Source organism: Somniosus microcephalus, chromosome 18 (assembly GCF_052327205.1).
Source record: "Somniosus microcephalus isolate GS21.2 chromosome 18, FLI_Smic_1.0, whole genome shotgun sequence".
Classification (NCBI taxonomy): Eukaryota; Metazoa; Chordata; class Chondrichthyes; order Squaliformes; family Somniosidae; genus Somniosus; species Somniosus microcephalus.
Window position 1 is genome coordinate 35526161 of NC_141004.1, and position 21005 is coordinate 35547165.

The 21005-nt window shown below is 44.6% G+C and overlaps 1 non-coding gene across 1 annotated transcript; it reads left to right on the forward strand.

Annotated features, from left to right (window-relative positions):
- Window positions 1–20388: 20388 nt before the first annotated feature.
- Window positions 20389–20490, forward strand: LOC147105208 (U6 spliceosomal RNA). Its single transcript, XR_015081776.1, has one exon. It is a non-coding gene; the product is annotated as a U6 spliceosomal RNA (small nuclear RNA).
- Window positions 20491–21005: the final 515 nt, after the last annotated feature.

Consider the following 21005-nt stretch of genomic DNA (forward strand, 5'->3'; position numbering starts at 1 on the left):
CGGGCACTTTTACAGCATAGCCTTTCGCTATGATGTTTCTCATGAAGCCTTTGTAGTCTTCGTGAAAGTCGGGGTTCTTGTTCAGCTTTCTCTTTAGACTGATGGTGCATTGCTCTGCTATGCAGCGATTGTTCGGCATCTTCGCGGTCTGTCTTCTCAGTGGCAAACCAATGTGATAGTGGCCATCAGTGAACTGTGTAGACCTTGTCATCAAATCCATGAACTGATGGTCTTCTTGTGACATCTCTGTCTTTTCCTCACAGCTGCGTTCTGAAAAGTCTGCATTGAACTATTGTATCAACAGCTCTTCAATGCTTGCGATAGAGATGCGATTAACTGTGACATTTTGTCGTTCCTCCTTGTTCGACTTGTTGCCATCATCTCTCCTTACCGGTCCATTGACTACCCATCCAAGGGCTGTCCTGACGGCGTAGGGTCCGTCATCCTTGCTGTTTATCACCTGCCATGGCTCCATAGTTTTGTAGGCATTGGTTCCAATTAATAGGCCAATTTCTGCTTCAATGTATGGGAGACGCACCTTTTCTAGGTAAGGCCATCTATCCACATCCTTCTGCAGGGCTAAGTTCCCTATTCTAACAGGAATCTCCCTCTGTGTGAAAACATTAGGCAGGTCTATGAAGTCCTTCTCTTCAAGTCCACACACTTCTAAGTCTGACAGGATATAACTTTGCATTGACTTCTCATGACCCATGGTGCGTAATAGGATTTCTGTTCTTCTGCCTCTAACGTTCAGCTGTCGCATGAGTGATTCTGTGCAGAACGTTGCTGAACTACCTGGATCCATGAAGGCGTAAGTCTCCACAAGCTTCTCGCTCCTCTTAGACTTGATCTTTACTGGTACGATGGCAAGAATACAATCACTGTCACCGGCCCCAGTGAGTCCACAAGTCTCTGGTTCTAGCGACACCAGAGCACTTGAAACAACCTTCTCGTCGGTATTGTTTTCTTCACTCTTCTTAGAGACTTGTTCTTCTTTATGGATGTGCAGCAGACTGGGATGTTTCCGAGTGCACTCTCTGCATGTTGTTCTTTGCTTACAGTTTCTACTCAGGTGCCCCTGAGAGAGACATCCAAAACATAGGCCGTTGTACTTCAGGAATTCGATTCTGTCCTTATGTGGCTGTGCTTTGATGTCGCTGCAGAAATCCAATGTATGATTCTTCTGGCAGAATAAGCATGGCTTCTGAAAGGCATTAGCAGGCGTCACTGTGCTGCTCTTTTTGGGAGATGAGTTCTGGGGCCTTTCTTCCTCGGCCTGAGTGACGATAGTTGCAAAGCTGCTTCCCCTGGAACCACCTTTCCTGAGAGTCTTTGATTCAACAGGCTTGGCTTTCACTCTTCCATCGGTGGTCGGGCTGGCGTCCTGGATGTTTCCAAACAATGGGTCCCTAGCAATTTTAGCCTGTTTGTCTATGAAATTCACTAAGTCTGCAAACCTGGCTCTACTTTTCCGTCTCTCCATTATCTCAAAGGCTGTTCTTCTCCATTGTTCTCTCATCCTGTAAGGAAGCTTAGAGATGATGATTCTCATAGTCGTAGGATTGTCCATCTCTTCCAGGAATTCAACATCCTCCATGGTGTTGCGACATCCTATGAGGAAAAGAACATATGCGTTCAATGCCTCTCCGTCCTCCGATCTGATCTGTGGCCACTTGGTAGCCTTTTCAATATATGCAGTGGCTATCTTCAGCTCGTTACCATAGTGCTCCTGCAGCAACTTCCTGGCTTCTATGTATCCCCGGTCCGGTCTCATGTGTTCACAGCTTCTGACCAGGTCTTGTGGTTTACCACTGGTGTACTGTCCCAGGTAGTACAACTTATCACTGCTGCTCTCTGTTTTGGAGTCAATGGCTTGTTCAAAGGATCTGATGAAGGGCTTATACTTGAGTGGGTCGCCTTGGAACACTGGTATGTCTCTTTGAGGGAGTCGAAACAGATTTTGTTGTTTTACAAGCATCTCTGTAATTTCGTTCTGACGTTGCATCACTCAGTATAGGCTTCTCCCTGTGTCTTCAGGCCTCTGGTGGTCATCAGCAGGGTCTAGTCTAGACCGTCTGACGTCTGGGGTAGCATCACGTGCTCCTGTTAGTGGAGAGGCCACTCTTCCATGCTGTACTGCCAGGGGATTGCCTTCGGACTCTCTTGTAACTCTTGAAGGTGCCCTGGATCCAACTCTATGTGACAACATTGACTGGCAGTATTCGCTCCCGCCGTCCCGTGAGCCTTCATAATCTTCATACGCACTCAACCTGGCGTCTGAGACCGCGATAGCTGTTTTTATCTCCAGCTGTTCTTTCTTTGCCTGCACCTGGGCCTGTTGGGCCTGCAGTTGGGCCTGTTGGGCCTGCACTTGGGCCTGCAGTTGGGCCTGTTGGGCCTGCAGTTGGGCCTCTTGGACCTGCAGTTGGGCCTCTTCCCGTTCAAGAGCTTGCTTCTCCGCTAAAGATGCTGCGCACGCCATCAACGCCGCCCGTTCAACCTCCTCTCTCATGCGTCGCGACGAGCTTGTGGTAGAAGCGACTGACCTGCGTCCAGAAACAGAGCTACCTTCTTTTCGATTTTTGCTCGGTCTGGCGGAAGTCTCTGAAATGCTATCATCTGGTCCGACTTCATCGTCAACTTTATCTTTCTCTGCTGTATCAGCATCTTGACGAATCTTTAACATCCACTGTTCTGTGGCCTTGATATAGTCCTTAATGCTGGTTGATTTAAGATCAAACCAGTTGTGCTGATCAGCGTTTCCCTCTTCTTCAGACAGAAGTGCTAATACATCTTCATTGAGTACATTAAATTCTTCATGCAGCTTGGAGAAATCGTAATACATTATGTCTTCAGCTTTCTTAATATTAGCATTATCTTCCATGAGACGATCAATTATCTTCATTTTTCCAGTTATCTGAGCTAATTTAGCCTTCCTTGCACCTATGCTTCTATGTAACTTCTCTTCCATTGCCTTTGGGGGGAGCTTTATTTCCCTCTTTTGGCCAGCAATCCTTCTGGCTGGGGGAAGCTCCTGGCTCCGTAAGGCCTCGGCCATTTTACCCGCAGCTCTTATTTAGCTTCTCAATAGAATGAACAAAGCAAGTAACAGTTACTGTACCTTCGCTTTCTTATATTGTCGTCTGGCTCCGTGACCATTCATGTATACGTTCGCCGACGATTCCGTCCTTTCCTTCTTAGGGAGCAAGTTTTTGACTAATGTAGTGGCGCTTCTTAGTTTCCAAACAGGCAGCCACTGAGCTGTGGGGCTGTTAACAATGAGTAGACGCGTGTCGAAATAAAACGTTCCCAAACGTAGCTTTGTCTTTTAAACTGTTTACTATAACACTTCACAAACGGAATTACAAAGCAAACACGTATAAACGAATACGGTCAAAAACTGTATTGCTCCAAACCTCACAACTTCTGCCTCCTTCAGCCACGTGGAGTTTAAACTGTAAAATGGCTGCATACCATGTGTGGCTTAGGGACTGTACCATTGTGGCAAGAATGAAGGGGGTGTCTCGGACTATACTACTGGAGCAAGAAAATAGGGGGTTTCTTAATACAATAAGTCAATCAGGTAAATTAACTGTATTATGCTATTTAACCAATATTTTAAAGTATTTTCTTAAGCTTTTATGGCTCTTACACTGTGGTTGGCACTCCCGCTGAGTTTAGTGACCATGACAGAATGCCATTGCATCTGGTCACAAGTAATATTCAGTGAACTGCTTTACCATAGCGCTGGTTGAAAGTATATTTTATTTAATTCTTCTGTACCGTTGCCAAATTTGTGCAAGTGTTTATAGAAGTTGGCCCGCTTCAGCTGCCTGGTCCCAACAAATTTAAATAAATTGCTATACAACCCTTTATCAGTGACCATGTGGACAAGTACCCAAAAGGTCACCCATTGAATTATTTGGCAGGTGTTGAGGGATACTAGTGGTAAGATGCTTAATAACTGAACGGGCTGGTCCAAATTTTTATTTTCAGAATCCGGGAGTAAACATTCATTTAATTCTTAATGGTGAACAGAATTAATTAAGTACAAGAGCATCATTGTATGTTGATAAGCACATTTTCTGATCATGAGAGAGAGTATTCTTGGCTGAAGCTCTGTCATTCTCACTTATCATACAGTGTTTTATTGTTCACTCTACATGTGAGAAGTCCTATTTGCTTGCAAGCAACTCCTCAATTTCAGACTGGAGTGATTATGGAAACATTTGATGTAGTCATGGCTTGAGATTCTAACTGATTACAGATAACTTTAGACAGATTTCTTCTGAGATTAGTTATTTGCTGGCTTTGGTGCAACTACAAAGATTGAGGGGAGGCCAGGCCAGATGTTATGAGCCACGGTTACTAAATTTGCTGCGAGTATTAACCACAGCAAATACTGTTCTTGTGTCTGAAGGTTGTCGATTTGAGTTCCACTTCAGGATTTGAGCACATAATCTAGACCGACACGTCAATGCAGTACTGAGGGAGTGCTGCATTGTTGGAGGTGCTGTCTTTTGGATGAGATGTTAAAGTAAGGCTGGAGCTGCCTGTTCAGGTGGATGTGAAATATCCCATGGCATTTTATCGCAGAAGAGCTGGGAGTTCTGCCAGTATCCTGGTCAACATCCTTCCCTCAATCAACATCATCAGAGCAGATTAACTTGTTATTTATCTCATTGGTGTTTGTGGGACCTTTCTGCACATGAATTGGCTACCATTTTTGCCTGGAAAAACAATGACTACACTTCAAAAGTAATTCATTGGCTGTGAAGTGCTCTGGGACGCCCTGAGTTCGTAAAATGTACTCTATAAATGCAAGTCTTTCTTTATTCTTGCTCAAGGGACCTTCCTTCTTAAATGAGATGTGTCTACTTTTTGTGTGGGACTGTAAAAAGAATAGGAATTTAGTTATGAATTGAACTTTCTGTTCATTTAAAGAATTTTAAATCTAATTATTACACCTGACATTAAGGTGTTTTTATTTCAGTGTTATTGCCATTTTTCTTGACGGTGCTAACTCTTGCTGGGTAACGGTTTCTCTGCTACCTTACCTAAGTTCCCATTCTTCATTATGTGAGCATTGGCAGATTATTTGACTGTAGAGCATCACAACAGACCTTGGTTCTATCCTCACCAAGCATTTTCCACCAGGGACAACAGGCGTGCCGAGGTCAATTGTAGTGCACCAAATGTGCCCTAGTTGATATCAGCTAACTCTGCAATGGAGCAGGGATTGCACTTGGGATTCTCTTGCTTTATGTCGCTCAGTACTAATTCAAGTAGTGCATTTTCCCACTAAGCCATTGGAGGAGTGCTCTTTTAGTCAGGAAGGGAAAAAGGTCTGGGTCACATTCTTATCCATAGCTACCATCATTGCAGCTATGTGACTAACTGACATTATACAGTGCGTGGGATGTGACCAACCCTGCCATCTTTTTGACTGAAGCACTCCATGTCCATGAAATACTCTATCCACTTACCCCAGCCGTGAACCAATGAAAGTTGAAAATGAGGACAAACACTTATGAATGTCAGCTAAACCTACAATTCAAAACTATAACACGTCTGGGAAATCGATGATCTACAATTTTGGCTGAGTGCCTTTTCATGCTTTAAATAAATATTTTTCAATCTAAGTTGTCAGTTTACTTTGTGTCTTGCACTCTATCTCTTCATCTTTGGAATACCTGTGTATTTTCTATGTAGGATATCAGTTTAGCAGGTTGAGTTTCCTCAAAACATGAGGAGACTACACTGTCTCTAACAGGCAAATCAAATTCAACAGTGCAATCTGTGTAACTTTCATAATACTGAGTGTATTTTTTAAACTGATAGAGAAACTTTTCAAATGTTGCAAATGAGTTCTAATTTTAACTTGCAATTGTTTCTATCTCTATAATTAAATTTTTTCGCCGCAATTTTAACTCCTGGTGAGAGTTATGCAGGCAGGGACCAAGGCAGACGGGAAATCATCTGGCCCTCTGCAGCATGAGGCCTGGGAAATGTTAACTCCCGGGCCTCATCTGCATGACCCCATCTGTCTCCCGCCCGAACCCAGCGGGAAGCACAAGCTGTGGGGATGGGTTTTCAGACGACAGGTGGCCGGGGACCCGAAGGAACAGTCCCCAGCAGGCAGGTAAGTGGGCAGGCGGGGAGTTTGGAGGGCCTTGCGGTCAGGGGAAAGGGAGGTAAAGCCTGGGGCCAGGAAAGCCCAAGATGTTCTTGTAGGGCCCAAAATATCCTCCTAGCTCACAAGGATATAAAAATAACTTCGGTTTCTAGGCCTCATCTGGCCCCGGATCTGCTTGCCACCAGATTGGCCTGGCGGCTTCCCCACGCAGGCTCAGGAAATTGAAGTCGGGCCCTGATGACGTTATTGGAAACTGATCTGCATATTTAAAGAAGGACCCCCATTGCCTTCCGGCGGGTGTCCCGCTCGCCTGCTAAAAACAGATTAACATTTCAACCTGCGGGAAAGCAGCGGGACCAGAAGGTGTAAATCGCCGTGGCCATTCTAACTGCCCACCCACAAATTGAGCAGCAATGTTCCCTCTAAGCTACATGGCTGCAATGGGCAAGGTCCGGCGCAGGCCACTCACGCAGCTGTGGAAATTTAAAGGGACCATGCACTAAAAGAAACAGGTCGCGCAGAACAAAACGCAGTTTACAAGGAATATTGCCGAGTGGGCAGGTTTAAACTCAGCCCTTTTGTTTCTGTCATATGTTGAGAGCCTGTTCTTTGATATCATGCAGTTAGCATAGACAATCAGATGGTGGGAAGGTGCGGGGGGGGGGGGAGGGGGTGGTGTGAGAAATTCGCTTGCTTTTAGCTACCATGAAATTTAATCACTTTCCCCCTAAATTAATCATACACCCCAAGCACTTCGCCCACTCTTTCCAAGCCTACTGCAAGAACTTCAGTTCTGCTCTGGTCGCTCATTCAGTCCCTTCCACCAAGGCTGTCCAGATTGCTGCAGTTCTGCTGTGATGTCTCCTAATGAGGCACCAAGTGCTCCTGCTCTACTCTGCTTCCTGCCACTTAGACCCGAGGCCAATTATTCCAGTTATGATCGGTAGCATTGAAGCTGATTGTACCAGCTCTGCTCCACTTGTAGGAACAGCCTCACTCTGCATGGCTCCTGCCCACCTTGAACAATTGCTCATCCCTCTCCCCAACTCAAAAGTACATTGGAGAGATGCTGCAGACGAGAAGCATGATTATTAGGCAGATGGACAGCCATGTGTTTGGGAAATCAGTCGATTTAACCGTGATGCTGCTGACAAACTGTGTGTTCTCTTAATACTCGTGTTTCAGGCTCACCACAGCATCCTGCTGTATCCTTGGGGGCGATTTTGCCAGCCTTGGGGAGGCGGGTACGAAGGCGGGACTGCCGGGAAAATGCCAAGCCGCCCCAACCCGCCTCCATGCCATCTTCCCAGGAGGCGGGTAGCCATCCCATGCTGGGCCCCGTCTCCTTGGAGGCGGGAAGGGATTAAAGCCTATTAACCAGTAGTTAACAAGCAGAAAATAGGATTATCCCTTTTTTGCCCTCAAATGCGAGCTTCCCGAAGACTCCAAAACCCGCCAGCTCAGCGAGGCGAGTAGTGGGTCTGCGGGGGTCGGGGGGGGGGTGCAGAAGTATGGTGTGAATGTAAGTGATGGGTGCAAGAGTGTAGAGGTGAGTATCTGAGGTAAGTGCAAAGTGTTTTTAAAAGTGTACTTACCTTTGTTTCTTCCTGCAGGCTTCAATCGGTTTGTTATGCGGAGAGTCTCGCACCTCCGTGTTGCAGATGAGAGATGGCTGTTGCATTCTCAAATGGAACAACCATCTCATTTCTGTAAAAGAAAGAAGGTTGATGAGGTCTTGTATGCAAGACGTCATCAACCTGCAGAGAATGTCATTGTTTGACAGCTTCACAGAGCTGTCAAATGATGACAATTCATCTGTCAAAAATTTTTGACAGTTGAAATGTCATACGTTGATGTTCTCTGCAACCGGCTTTCCCTTAATAGGCCTGCTAAGCCCACTGGGTGGGCTTAACAAGATCAATCAAGGGAAAATAGCATGGGATGGCCACAAATCAATGGAGGCGGGACATCAATCCGACAAGCAGCAGTCCCGCCTCCAACGCACCCCCATTCACAAAATCATCCCCAATGACTCAGATGAAGCAATGCTACTCTGGGCGAGAAGCAAAGTGACAGTTAAAGGAAGAGAGACAATTTTAGTTTTGTCTGTGAGCAACACAGTGGGAGATTACCCCATTTATATAAAATTATAACCATTCTACAGTCTAGACTGGCCTCCCTTAGATCTGCCCCTCCCCTCCCAACTTCCAACCCCAACGTCCCGCAATTGGTGACAGAGCTGGCCAAGTCCCAATATATCCTTCCCTAAGTCTTTTCACCTTGCTACTTGCCTCTAAAAGCCTTCTCAAAACCAATATTTTCCACAGTATGTTCGATTACCTCTCCTAGCCGTGTCAGCCGTGGCTCAGTGGATAGCACTCTTGCCCCTGAGTCAGAGGTTGTGGGTTCAAGCCCCACTCCAGTGACTTGAGCACAAAATGTAGGGTAACACTTTTTGTATTACTGAGGGAGTACTGCACTGCCATAGGTGCCATCTTTCAGATGGGATGTTAAACTGAGGCCCTGTCTACTCTCTCAGGTGGATGTAAAAGATCCCATGGCACTATTCTGAAGAAGAGCACGGGAGTTCTCCCCAGTGTCCTGGCCAATGTTTATCCCTCAACCAACATCAATAAAAGCTGGTAATTATCACATTGCTGTTTGTGGGACCTTGCTGTGCACAAACAGTTGCTGCTGTGTTTCCTACATTACAGCAGTGACTACACTTCAAGTAGTACTTCATTGGCTGTAAAGCACTTTGGGACACACTGAGGTTATGAAATGCAAGTCTTTCTTTCATAGAATTGTAGAAATTTACAGCACAGAAGGAGGCCATTCGGCCCATCTTATCCATGCCGGCCGACCAAGAGCTATCCAGCCAAATCCCACTTTCCAGCACTTGGTCCGTATCCTTGTAGGTTACGGCATATCAAAGTATTTTTTAAATGTGCTGAGCGTTTCTGACTCTACCACCCTTTCAGGCAGTGAGTTCCAGACCCCCACCACCCTCTGGGTGAAAAAATGGCTCCTTAAATCCCCTCTAAACCTCCTATCAATTACTTTAAATCTATTCCCCCTGGTTATTGACCCTTCTGCTAAGGGAAATAGGTTATTCCTATCCACTCTATCTAAGCCCCTCATAATTTTATACACCTCAATTAGGTCTCCCCTCAGCCTCCTCTGTTCCAAAGAAAACAACCCCAGCCTATCCAATCTTACCTCATAGCTAAAATTCCCCAGCCCAGGCAACATCCTCGTAAATCTCCTCTGCACCCCTTCTAGTGCAATCACATCCTTCCTGTAATGTGGTGACCAGAACTGCACGCAGTATTCTAGCTGTGGCCTAAATAATGTTTTATACAGTTCAAGCATAACCTCCCTGCTCTTATATTCTATACCTCGGCTAATAAAGGCAAGTATCCTGTATGCCTTCTTAACCACCTTTTCTACCTGTCCCTCAGAATTTTTTCCAATAATTTTCCCAGCACCAAGGCTAGGCTGACTGGTCTGTAATTACTCGGTCTATCCCTTCCTTTCCTAATCCTTGTGCTAATGCTCATTTTAATCTCTCCTACAGCTTGGGGACAGTTTATTACATTAAAGCTGTTATACAAATACTAGTTATTGTTGAACTTTAAAAAATATAAAAACAGAAAATGCTGGAAATAATCAGCAGGTCAGGCAGCATCTACCGAAAAGTCATCTACCTGAAATGTTGGGGGGAATTTTTCGGAGGGTCAGCGGGTGAAAATATCCACTCTATCTAAGCCCCTCAATACTTTAGAACACCGACAGCAAAACTGTCAAAATCAATTTGCGCATGGTCCCTTTAAGGAAACCGGCTGATGACGTGTCATCAAATTACGTCATCAGACCCGCTTCCTTCAATTGGCCGGCAAACGTGCTGGGCGGGCTTAACAAGCCAATCAGGGGAAAATAATTTTGGACAGCGGGCTGGAGCCAGGAGCGGGGTCAGGACCCGCCACCGACGTCGCCCGCCACGGACCCGCCAAAGTAGGGGAAATCGCGGTCGTTAACTCTGTTTCGGTCTCCAGAGATGCTGCCTGACCTGCTGAGTATTTCCAGCATTTTCTGTTTTTATTTCCGATTTCCAGCATCCGCAGTATTTTGCTTTTTTATTGGGCCGTATTTTCCGATCGGAAGCTTCCCGCGTGCAGAGGCCTCCGATCTGAAAAAAAATCTACGCACTTACCTGAGGGCTCCTGAGGTCCAGACACTTCCGCTCCTGGGCCTCTCCAACTCGAAATGTGCAGAGCCCACGTATCCCTGATAGACGTGTCAAATATATGAATGGAGATCACCCCAAAAACACTTTAAAACATGAAATGAAATTTTTTTTAAAGATCACATTTTTAAAATTAGTTGAAATTACAATAAATTAAATATTTTAAACAAAAATTTAATTTTTTGATAAAAATAATTAACGTTTTTTACGGGGCTAAAAATAAACTTACCTTTTTTAAAGTATTTTTAAATGATAAATGAGAGGAAAAAAAAATTTTTCCTTTACCTTTTTCAAATCTTATGCTGGTAAAAGCAGGCCTTATGCCTGCTTTTACCAGGCGTAAGATTTCTAAGGGTTTTCTGCAGGCGGAGATGCTCCAGAAAGCGAAACTATCTGCCCGCCGAGGCCATTCTCCAGGGCAGGCGTCCAATCTGTCAATGCTGGATTTTAGCGCATGCGCTTCGCGTGCCTAAAACCAGCACTTACAAGGTCCCTATGGGTGTGTACACAGCGCATACACACCCGTAGGGATTGGAATATCCGGCCCATTATTTTTTTAAATTCCAGGTTCCAAACATCTGGCCAAAATGATCAGGAATTCTATCATTTAAAAGAACCGAGTATCCAAGCTGAAACTCAGCTGATCTTGCTTTGTAACCTGCCCCAGAGACATCTATTGACTTGAACATCAGATTTCTGCCCCAGATTTGGGCGCCTCTCTGCTATCTAATAAAAACTGCTCTCCAGTCACCCTGATTAATTAGTTTCCTTGCAATCAGCAAGTTTCTAATTTAATTAAGTGGGCATCTAGTGTCACCTGAATTATGTATATTCTGCTAATACCGCTATGTCCACTGTTTAAAGGACCAAGCTAGAAATGCATAAATGAAATCTGCACCCAGTTAAGTGGAACACTTAAATACAACTAAAATGGAAATCTGAGTTGGCTGTAAGGCAATCGTCAGCTAGATGCAACAGTTACGTACTCCTCGGTAACACTGTGGCCCAGTGGCTGGAGCCACTTGCACTAAATGAAGAGGTTTTTAAAATGTGGAGTGAGATTTATATGAAGCTGTGACTTATTGTTCACCAAATACTGGCGCTCCTATACATGTGATCCAAACTGTGGAGCAGCTGCTAGCAATGCTACTAATTACACTTGGCATGGTGAACTGAGAGTGTCAACAGGTACACAGTGCACTACGAAGCATTACTTCAATTCACTGAAAATATAAAATTATGGGTGAGTTAAGGTGATCACTTCAGACTTGAGACACTTTAGTCCTTCGTGTTTATAGAGTTGTAGAAAAGCACCGGCCTTTGGGAATAGTATTACAATTTCTTCGGAAAAGCCAACGGTATCAGACAACAAGTCCTTTCCTTTTCTTGTAACTTTTTCTTTCCATCTCCGCTGAAGACACCGATTCATTCTGAGGTAGGGTCAGTTGATGTTGACAACCCTGAGGTGTCTTGCCCCAGTGATTGTTCTTCACCCGTGTAGTTAGACAGTGAGTGTGTTGGGCGACTCAGCATGGGTGCGAGGTACCACATTTCTCACACACAAGATGGCTCTTGAACTCGGTCCTACACATCCAACCGCTCCCCACCCCATCCCCCAGCTGTCTTAAAATTTCTACGAGGCTGTGCGTTTGTAAGAATAGACTAACACTTTTGTAACTGCATGAAAGATTCCAGCAAATCCTGTCATCATCTCGTCAGGAACAGGAATCCTGGCTGCATCGTTATTTTTTTCCCCTTTATCTCTCTAGCCTGGGATATTGAGGTCCATTGTAGTTCCCATCACCAACACCCCCGGCTGACACCAGCTACCTCCACACACATCAGGAATCAATCCTGAACTCTCTCTCTATCTGAATGGGTTAGTGCCAGAGTGAAGACAGAACTTGCATTTATATTGCACCTTTCACGACCTCAGGATGTTCCAAAGCACTTTACAGTCAATGAAGTACGTATATTTTTTGAAAGTTAGTCACTGTTGTAATGCACACAGGTCAGTTACTCACTGAGGTACTGGGGCACCCTTGTAAGTATTTTAATCTGTCATCAATGAATGTATGAGTCTTTTGCAATTTTAATGAGGCTTCAAGATATTTTTTTAAAGGGATAGTTTTATTGATTTTTCTCAATCGCTTCAGGAGGAGGATATGATCAATCAAAGCATTGGAAAACAGAAATTAATAAAAGATGAAGTCAGTATTATATATATATAATACTTATAAAAAATTTAAGGGCACTATAAAGAATGTTCAGGATCATGAATGAGTTCAGAAGTCATCATTTATGTTCTGGAAGGGCTAGTAAATGGAATCCTCTTGGCTTTAAGGATAGGTCGCACTGTTGGCAATTTTAATGAATGTGTTAAAGATATGATTTATGTGTTAGTATGACATTTCTCTATTCCTTTGGCATTTATTTTAACCCCCAATATTGCCAACATTAATCTCAAACATATATGGGGTCGCTTTAACCTGACTGGTCAGGCAGGAAATCCATGGGACTGAGTGGAATGGCGGTTTTACTCCCCGTCCAATATGACTCCATTGACTTCAATCGAGTGGAATGTAAAACCGGCATCATCCGTTTCCCAACAGGTGGATTTGGTTAAAATGGCCCCGACAGCTTTTTTACTTTTCTAAATTGTTGTATTTGTGGGGGTGGCAGCGGGGGGGCGGAGATATTTCGTGCTGTGCTGAAACACTTTTCTACTTTCTCCAGCAATAACACCATGGGGGAGTTCTAACCTAAAAAAAACAAGTGGGTTGGGGGCGTAGGGGTAGTTAAATTATTAAAAATGGGATTCCCGACCTCAACCCGCCCACTTCCGGTTTTAACGGGGGTGGGACGGGGCAGGCGACCAACCCACTGCCAGGAGGTGGGCCATCAATTTAAATATTATAATGAGGATGGAAGCATGTGGATGGGTTTTACACAATTCGTAAATCCCAGCAGTGACAGCAAGGCGGGGATTGCTGTATCCAGGAGGTAAGTGCCTTTATACCTACCTCCTGGATCCAGGGTTCCTACCTAACTGCGATCGGAGACCAATCCCCCCCCCCCCCCGCAACCACCAGCAGGCCTCAGATTTTCCCCCCCCCCCACCACCACCACCCAGCACCAGGCCAACAATCACCTCCTTCCTCCCCCCCCCCCCCCACAGGCCTCCCATGCCTCCTTGAGGCCTTCCCCCTGTTGCTCCCGACCCCAATCTTCTGAAGATCCCCCCAACCCAGCTCATCCCGGCCTGCGATCTTCACCCCCCCTCGCTTCCTGGACCCCCCACAATCCCTCCCTCCTTCCCTCCCTCCCTGTTTGGCCTAGTGCCACAGGCCTATCCGCCCGCAGCCAGCCAGCCTCTCAATCTGGCTGGCTGCGGGCAGGAAACCGAGGCCTCGCATGCAGATCAGGCCCTGCTGTTAAAGTCGGACGGGCCTGCGGGTAACCCAGCCTCCCGGGTTTCCCGATTGCCTCGGAGCAACCCCCCCCCCCCCCACCCAACCAACCCACCCTCCTCCCTTAAAATCCAGTCCCATGAGTTCATCTTTTTTTTATCTGCACTTGTTGCCTTACTAGCAAATTATTTATGTTACTGTCTACCAATGAAAACATTTTCTGCAATGATAGCACTCTTTTCCTTTCCGTAGCTGACTGTCAGCTAGGGCAGGGGGTCCCTAGAAGTATGCAATCTTCGGAATTGTGTCAATTCTAGAGGGTCCCCTAGACAGAAAAGTTTGAAAACTGTGGTTGTACAGCATCAGTGCATCAACCCCTATTTCTCACAGCAGCCAACCTTACAGCCTCTGGTTGAGACGGCCAGCTAAATGCCAAGTAGTGGAAAATATGGACAGTTTTACTGTTGGCTATCACTCTTTAGGAGTGAAAATGTTCAAACTCATTTTGCTTGGGGCCACTTTGCCTATCAGAAAGAGAAGACTTTCATCCCATCATTCTGGGCTAGACAGAACAAGGTCACAAGAGGTGATAGACTTTGAGAATATATTTAAATTACTTTCTCATTGAACAGTTCGGTTATAAGCCACACAAAACAAGTTCCAGCCATTTCAATATTCATCATCCTGTTCTATTTCCAACAATTAGGATCAATACAATTTCAGAACATATTGGTTATGGTTCAACATTAAATTTGCACAAATTGAAAATGTCCCTTTGCACCAAACATCAACATAAGAATTGCTTTTGTCACTTTTTGAGATTTTGTGCCAGTTTTCTACATAAAGGAGAGTAATTAACGCGGTGTCTTTTTAATTAAAGGGGGTCCACACAGGTTTAAAATTCTCTTTACAGCTCTATGCCACAGTCACTGAGACAAAGAGGAATTTATGTATTAAGGAGCCCAGGTATTGAAAATTGAACACACCATCATCAGGTACAATAGTTTATTTGTTATCTCATCTCTGGTATCTTCCAAACATCCACGCCTAATATCGTTGAGACTAGCTATTCATTCGAGCCTGACGGGGGCTATCTGCTGAGAACTTTCTCTTGTGGGGAGATGCCGGGGGGGTGTAAGTACCTGGAGAATCACCTGGGAAGAAATCAGAGGGATGAGCTACCCAATTCCTGTGGGAGGAAGAAACAAAAAGAAAAGAAAAATTCATACTTTATGCTGATCAGTCAGGAAGGTCTGCTGAGAGAAAGGCAAGAAAAAAGAAAGACTTGCATTTATCGAGCACTTTTCATGACCTCAGGACGTCCCAAAGCGCTTTACAGCCAACAAAGTACTTTTGAAGTATTAGTCACTGTTGTAATGAAAGGCCTAGGCAGTTTATTGTATTACTACTGCTGACCAAGCCTGTGCAGCCTTGGTCTATTTCAATGCTAGACTGACCAAAACAAGGGGTGGATTTTCCTTTTGAGCAGTATCTGGGCAGCTGGCCAGCCAGTAGTCCAGCTGGGAGGCCCAGTCGATTTAGAGGACCGTGCCTCATTTGCATGTGGATAGCGGGTTGCGGTCCGAAACCAAGCCTGCGAACTCGGGTCCACTGCAATATCGGCTGGGCTGGTTGTCTTCCTGGGGGGTGGGAAGCCGGAGCCAGACCGGCAGCAGGGCAGCCTCAGTTTGTGGGGCCCGGAGGAACATACCTGCCTATCTCTGTAACTTCCTCCAGCCCTACAAGCTTTCGAGATCTCTGCACTCATCCAATTCTGAGATCTTGTGCATCCTGATTTTAATCACTCCACCATTGATGGCCGTGCTTTCAGCTGCCTTGGCTTTAAGCTCTGGAATTCTCTACCTAAACCTCCCTACCTCTCTCCCCTCCTTTAAGATGCTCCTTAAAACCTACCTCTTTGACCAAGCATCTTTTTTATTGATAATGCTCTTGTTAAGTGCTTTGGGAAGTTTTGCTATGTTAAAGGTGCTATATAAATGCAAGTTGTAGTTGAGATAGAGGAGGAGTAAATGGAGGAAAGGGAATGGAATTCCTAAAGCATGTACAGGACGTGTTCCTCAAGCAGTATGTTAGTAGGCCTACAATGGTGCAGACGTTGCTAGATCTGATTAGGAGTAATGAACTGGATCAGGTAGAGGAGCTAATTGTGGGTGAACACATTGGGTATCGTGGCCACAAAATATGATAAGGGAAAGGGGAAAAGTCAATACAAAAGCTAGAACACCAGTTGGATTAGGGCAGATTTTAGAATTATGAAAATTGAGCTAGCTGAGGTGAGACAGAAGGAGAAATTGGCACACAGGACTTTAGATCAACAGTGGGATGTTTTCAAAAAAGAGATTCAATAATTGCATTTCATTGAAAAAAAGAATGGAAATACTAATAGGTTTAGGATGCCATGGATAAATAAAGAGCTTAGAAATTAATTAAAAGCGAAGTAGAGGGCCTATGGTAACTAAAAATATAATAATGATGAGAAAACTAAAGAAAAATATGAGGAAAATATGAGGTTCAAGTGGGATAAGGAAAGCTAAGAGTGATTATGAAGGAAAAATTTTCAGAAACATCAGAAGGAACGGTAAAGCATTTTACAAGTATGTCGGTATAAAGAGAATTGTTAAAAGCGAGGTGGGACCCCTGAGAGAAGAGGCTTGTCAAAATGGCGGAGGTATTTAATAAGTACTTTGCATTGATCTTTACTAAAAGAGAAATATATCAGCGAGGAGGTGAATCCTGAGGTGGTTGAGAGTGAGCTGAGCAATATGAATGAAAGGAAAATTTTTGATAACTTCATTAGGCTAAAGGAAAACAAAATGCCAAGGCTTGACGGGATACACCCTAAGATCCCGAGGGAGATGAGAAAGGAAATTGCCAATGCCCCCAGAAATTATATTTTAGGGCTCTATTTGTGCCAAAGGACTGGACAGTGGCCAATGTAGTATCCATTTTTAAAAAGGGAGACTGTACTAATCCAAGTAATTACAAGCCAATTAACTTAACATCTGTGGTAGGAAAAAAATTAGAGTCTCTAATTAAGAATGAAATTATCCCATAAAGATAATGAGAAAATAGTTGAAAGTAGCCAGCATGGATTCCAAAAGGCACAATCATGCTTGACTAACCTCATCGAATTCTTTGAGGAGGTAGATCAGGCAAATGCAGTGGATGTCGTGTACATGGATTTTAGGAAAGTCTTTGACAAGGTGCCACATGGAAGATTACTAGAGAAGATTAAGGAGTATGGAATTGGGAGAAGATAGCAAACTGGACTACAAATTGAATAGAAGGGGGAAAACAGAGAGTAGAAGATTAGGTTAGAGTGGTTGGAAAGAAAAAGGAAGAACTTACATTTATATAGTACCTTTCCCATCATCAGGACGTCCCAATGCACTGCACAGCCAATGAAGTACTGTTGACTTTGTCATTATTGTAATGTAGGTAAATGCAGCAGCCAATCTGTGCACAGCAACGTCCCACAAATAGCAATGACCAGTTAATCTGTTTTTGGAGGTGTTGGTTGAGGGATGAAGGTTGGCCAAGATTCTGGCAGAGCTGCTTTGTTCTTCTTCAAAATAGTGCCATGGGATCTTTTATACCCACTTGAGAGGGCAGGCAGGGCCTCAGTTTAACAGCTAATCTACAAGATAGCACCTCCAAACATTGCAGCACTCCCTTAGCACTGCACTGAATTGTCAGCCAAGATAATGGGGTAGATTTTGCCGAACCTGTCGGGAAGAAGGCGGGACTTCCCCTTTCAGGTTTTTGACTCGCCTACTTCAACATCCGGCCAATCCGTGCGATTCTCCCTTGATTGACCTTGTTGAGCCCACCCAATGGGCTCAGCAGGCCAATTAAGGGCCACCCTGCAACAGGTGACGTCACAGACTGAAATTTCATCTGTCAAGAGTCCTTGACTGATGAAATATCAGCGTTTGACAGCTGTTTGAAGCTGTGAAACACTGACAGTGAGTTCTGACATGAGTCACTCTGCACAGACTCAGTTAGAACTCACACCGGCACTCAAAGCTGAAGGCTGTCACTTTTGACAGATCGCAGCCGTTCAGCTTTAAGTTCCAGCTGAGTGATGCGCTCCCGACGGCTACAAGAAGAAAGGCTGTTAAGGTAAGTACAGGTAAGTAAAAGTTCTTTACACACTTTAGACACACCAAACACACTTACCTTTGCACTCATGCACCCATCACTCACCTGAGCGCCGACATCGCGACCCCTCCAACTCCTTCAACCCGACGGCCCGCCTGCTCTACCTGCCGTGGTTTGGAGCCATCGGGAAACCCACACGAAACCCCTCAAAATAGGGATTGGGCTAAAAACTGCCTGTTAACTACCTGTTAATTGGCACTAATCCCTTCCCGCCTGGTTTCGGCGGGTCCCAGTGCGGGGCGGGTACCCGCCGCCCCTGAAACTTACGTGGGGCGGGATGGTGTCGGGACCCCCAAATTCAGGATTTCCCCCCCCCCACATGCCTGAAACCCCACCTGACGGCTCCCTGAAAATCTAGCCCAATGTATTCGAGTCTCTGGAGTGGGGCGTGAACCCATAACCTTCCGACTGAAGCAAGAGTGCTACCAACTGAGCCAAGAAAATGGGTTGTGGTGTCTCGCAGGGTTCAGTTCTAGGGCCACTTTGGTTCACTATGTACATCAGTGATTTCGATTATCGGCCTAGATAGAATTATGTTGAAATCTGCTGAAAATACCAAAATAGGAGGTATAGTTAATTCGTTAGAAGAGCAAAGGAAGCTGCAAAGGAATATTGATAAAGGGAGGGAGGCTAAAAAGTGCCAGTTGGAAATCAATGTCAGTAAGTATAAGGTGATGCAATTTAGTAAAAATTAACAGCAGAATGGAAGTAGGTTTGGTACTAATGAAAGAGCAGAAGGATTTGGAGGTACAGGTTCACAGGACATTAAAGGCCTCAAATTGATACGGCTGTATAAGGATTTATTACAAGAAATATAGAATATAAAAATTAAGAAGTAATGATGATCCTATGTAAAACCCAAATAAGGCCTCAGTTCAAGTACTGTGTGCAGTATTGGGCTTGTAACCATAGGAAGGCTAGTGAGGCTTTAGGGACAGTACAACACAGATTTACTAGGACTCTGGTATGAGGAAATAAATACATGAACAAAGACTTCAAAAATTGGGCTGTTTTCATTTGAACAACACAGATTATAGGAAGATATGATAGAAGTGTTTAAAGTTATGAGGGATGGGACAGTATCGATAGAAGCAGACTGGTTCCTGCAGTCGAGGGGCCTAGAATGAAAGGCCATAGATACAAGATTAAATGTAAGAGATTTAGAACAGAGAGCAAGGGGAATTCCTTTACACAGAGAGTTGTAAAGCTGTGGCTGAAACTGTGTCAACATTCAACATTAAATTGGATAGGTGGATAAAGGAGAAGGAGTTAAAGGATATGAGAAAAGGGTGGGTAAATGTGATTAGGACTATTTGCTCGCATGGGAAGTAATTGCTGGATGACCTTTATCTGTGTTGTAACTGCTATGTATTTTTATGTATTATTTTTTTTATTCATGAGGATTTTCAAGTTAAGTGAAGGAAGTGAGATTTGATTATAACTGGCACCTTCACTTGCTGTCTGTATAATAAAGCAGCTTAATGACTCGTATCTGTCCTCGCCTCTTAAACTGTTTTTAGTCCTCTTACTGAAAGAAGGCGAAGCGCACGTGTGCAAGAGCTGACATCCCGGTTAGGCTAATGTGTGATCAGTTATCGGGCAATATGGGCGCACTACAAACATACGACCATCACAGAATCACAGAATCACAGAAACCCCACAGTGCAGATAGAGGCCATTTCGGCCCATCGAGCCTGCACCAACACATATTCCACCCGATCCCCGTAACCCCTACACCAACACATATCCCACTCTATTCCCGTAACCCCACGTATTTAATCCCCCTAACACTAAGGATCAATTTATCATAGCCAATCAACCTAACCCGCACATCTTTGGACTGTGGGAGGAAACCGGAGCACCCAGAGGAAACCCACGCAAACACGGGGAGAATGTGCAAACTCCACACAGACAGTCACCCGAGGCCAGATTCGAACCCGGGTCCCTGGCGCTGTGAGGCAACAGCGCTAACCACTATGCCACCGTGCTGACCATGTACAGGAGCGACCCATGCTGCTTAAATCGACAGAATACCTAAGCCAGATCTGAGATTTATAGCGGCTTTATTGCTTTAGTCATGTGAAAATAGAGGTTTTGGACATTAAGAGTAATTTTATCAATGTGTGCTGCTGGCGGGAAGCCTCTGCATCAGTACTGCATATTGGAGACTCAGGCCCACATCTCCTCACTTCTGTTAGACACTGCCAGTGAGCAAGGCTCCCTGCTAGCAGAGCGGATTTGTAAAATGATCCCTCATATGCAAATGACCAAACGCACTACAGAATCTATATAGAGATAGAAACTTCATGGAATATAATCATAAAACACAGGAACTGCCAATTTGAATACTCTAGGAAAACATTTGCATTTGAATATCGTAAAAGGTAGCTATTCACAGTGGTAGAAGGTGGGTAGTGCCCGCAGCACATAGACTAAAGTTAGGAACGATACAGAGTAGATTAGCATGGCCCCTGCACAAGGACGACATGCAAATTCGTGAAACGTTCCCTTAATTTAAGAAAAAAAGGTGGGTAGTGGTATTCCACAAGGATCAGTGCTGGGACCACTGCTGTTCACAATTTACATTAACGATTTAGACTTAGGAATCAACACAATTTCTAAATTTGCGGATGACATCAAATTCTGGGGGATAGTCAATACTGAGGAGGACTGCAACAAATTACAGGAGGACATTAATAAACTTGCAGAATGGGCATATAATTGGCAAATGAAGTTCAACACAGATAAATGTGAGGTATTCCATTTTGGTAGGAAGAATAGGGAGGTCACTTATCACTTGGTGGGGTAGAGGAACAAAGGGATCTCGGAGTACAAATACACAAATTACTAAAAGTTGTGACACAGGTTAGCAAGGCCATAAAAAAAGCAAACCAAGCACTAGTGTTTATTTCTAGAGGTATAGAATTGAAAAGTAGGGAAGTTATGCTAAACCTGTATCGAACCTTGGTTAGACCACACTTTGAGTACTGCGTACAGTTCTGGTCACCATATTATAAAAGGATATAGAGGC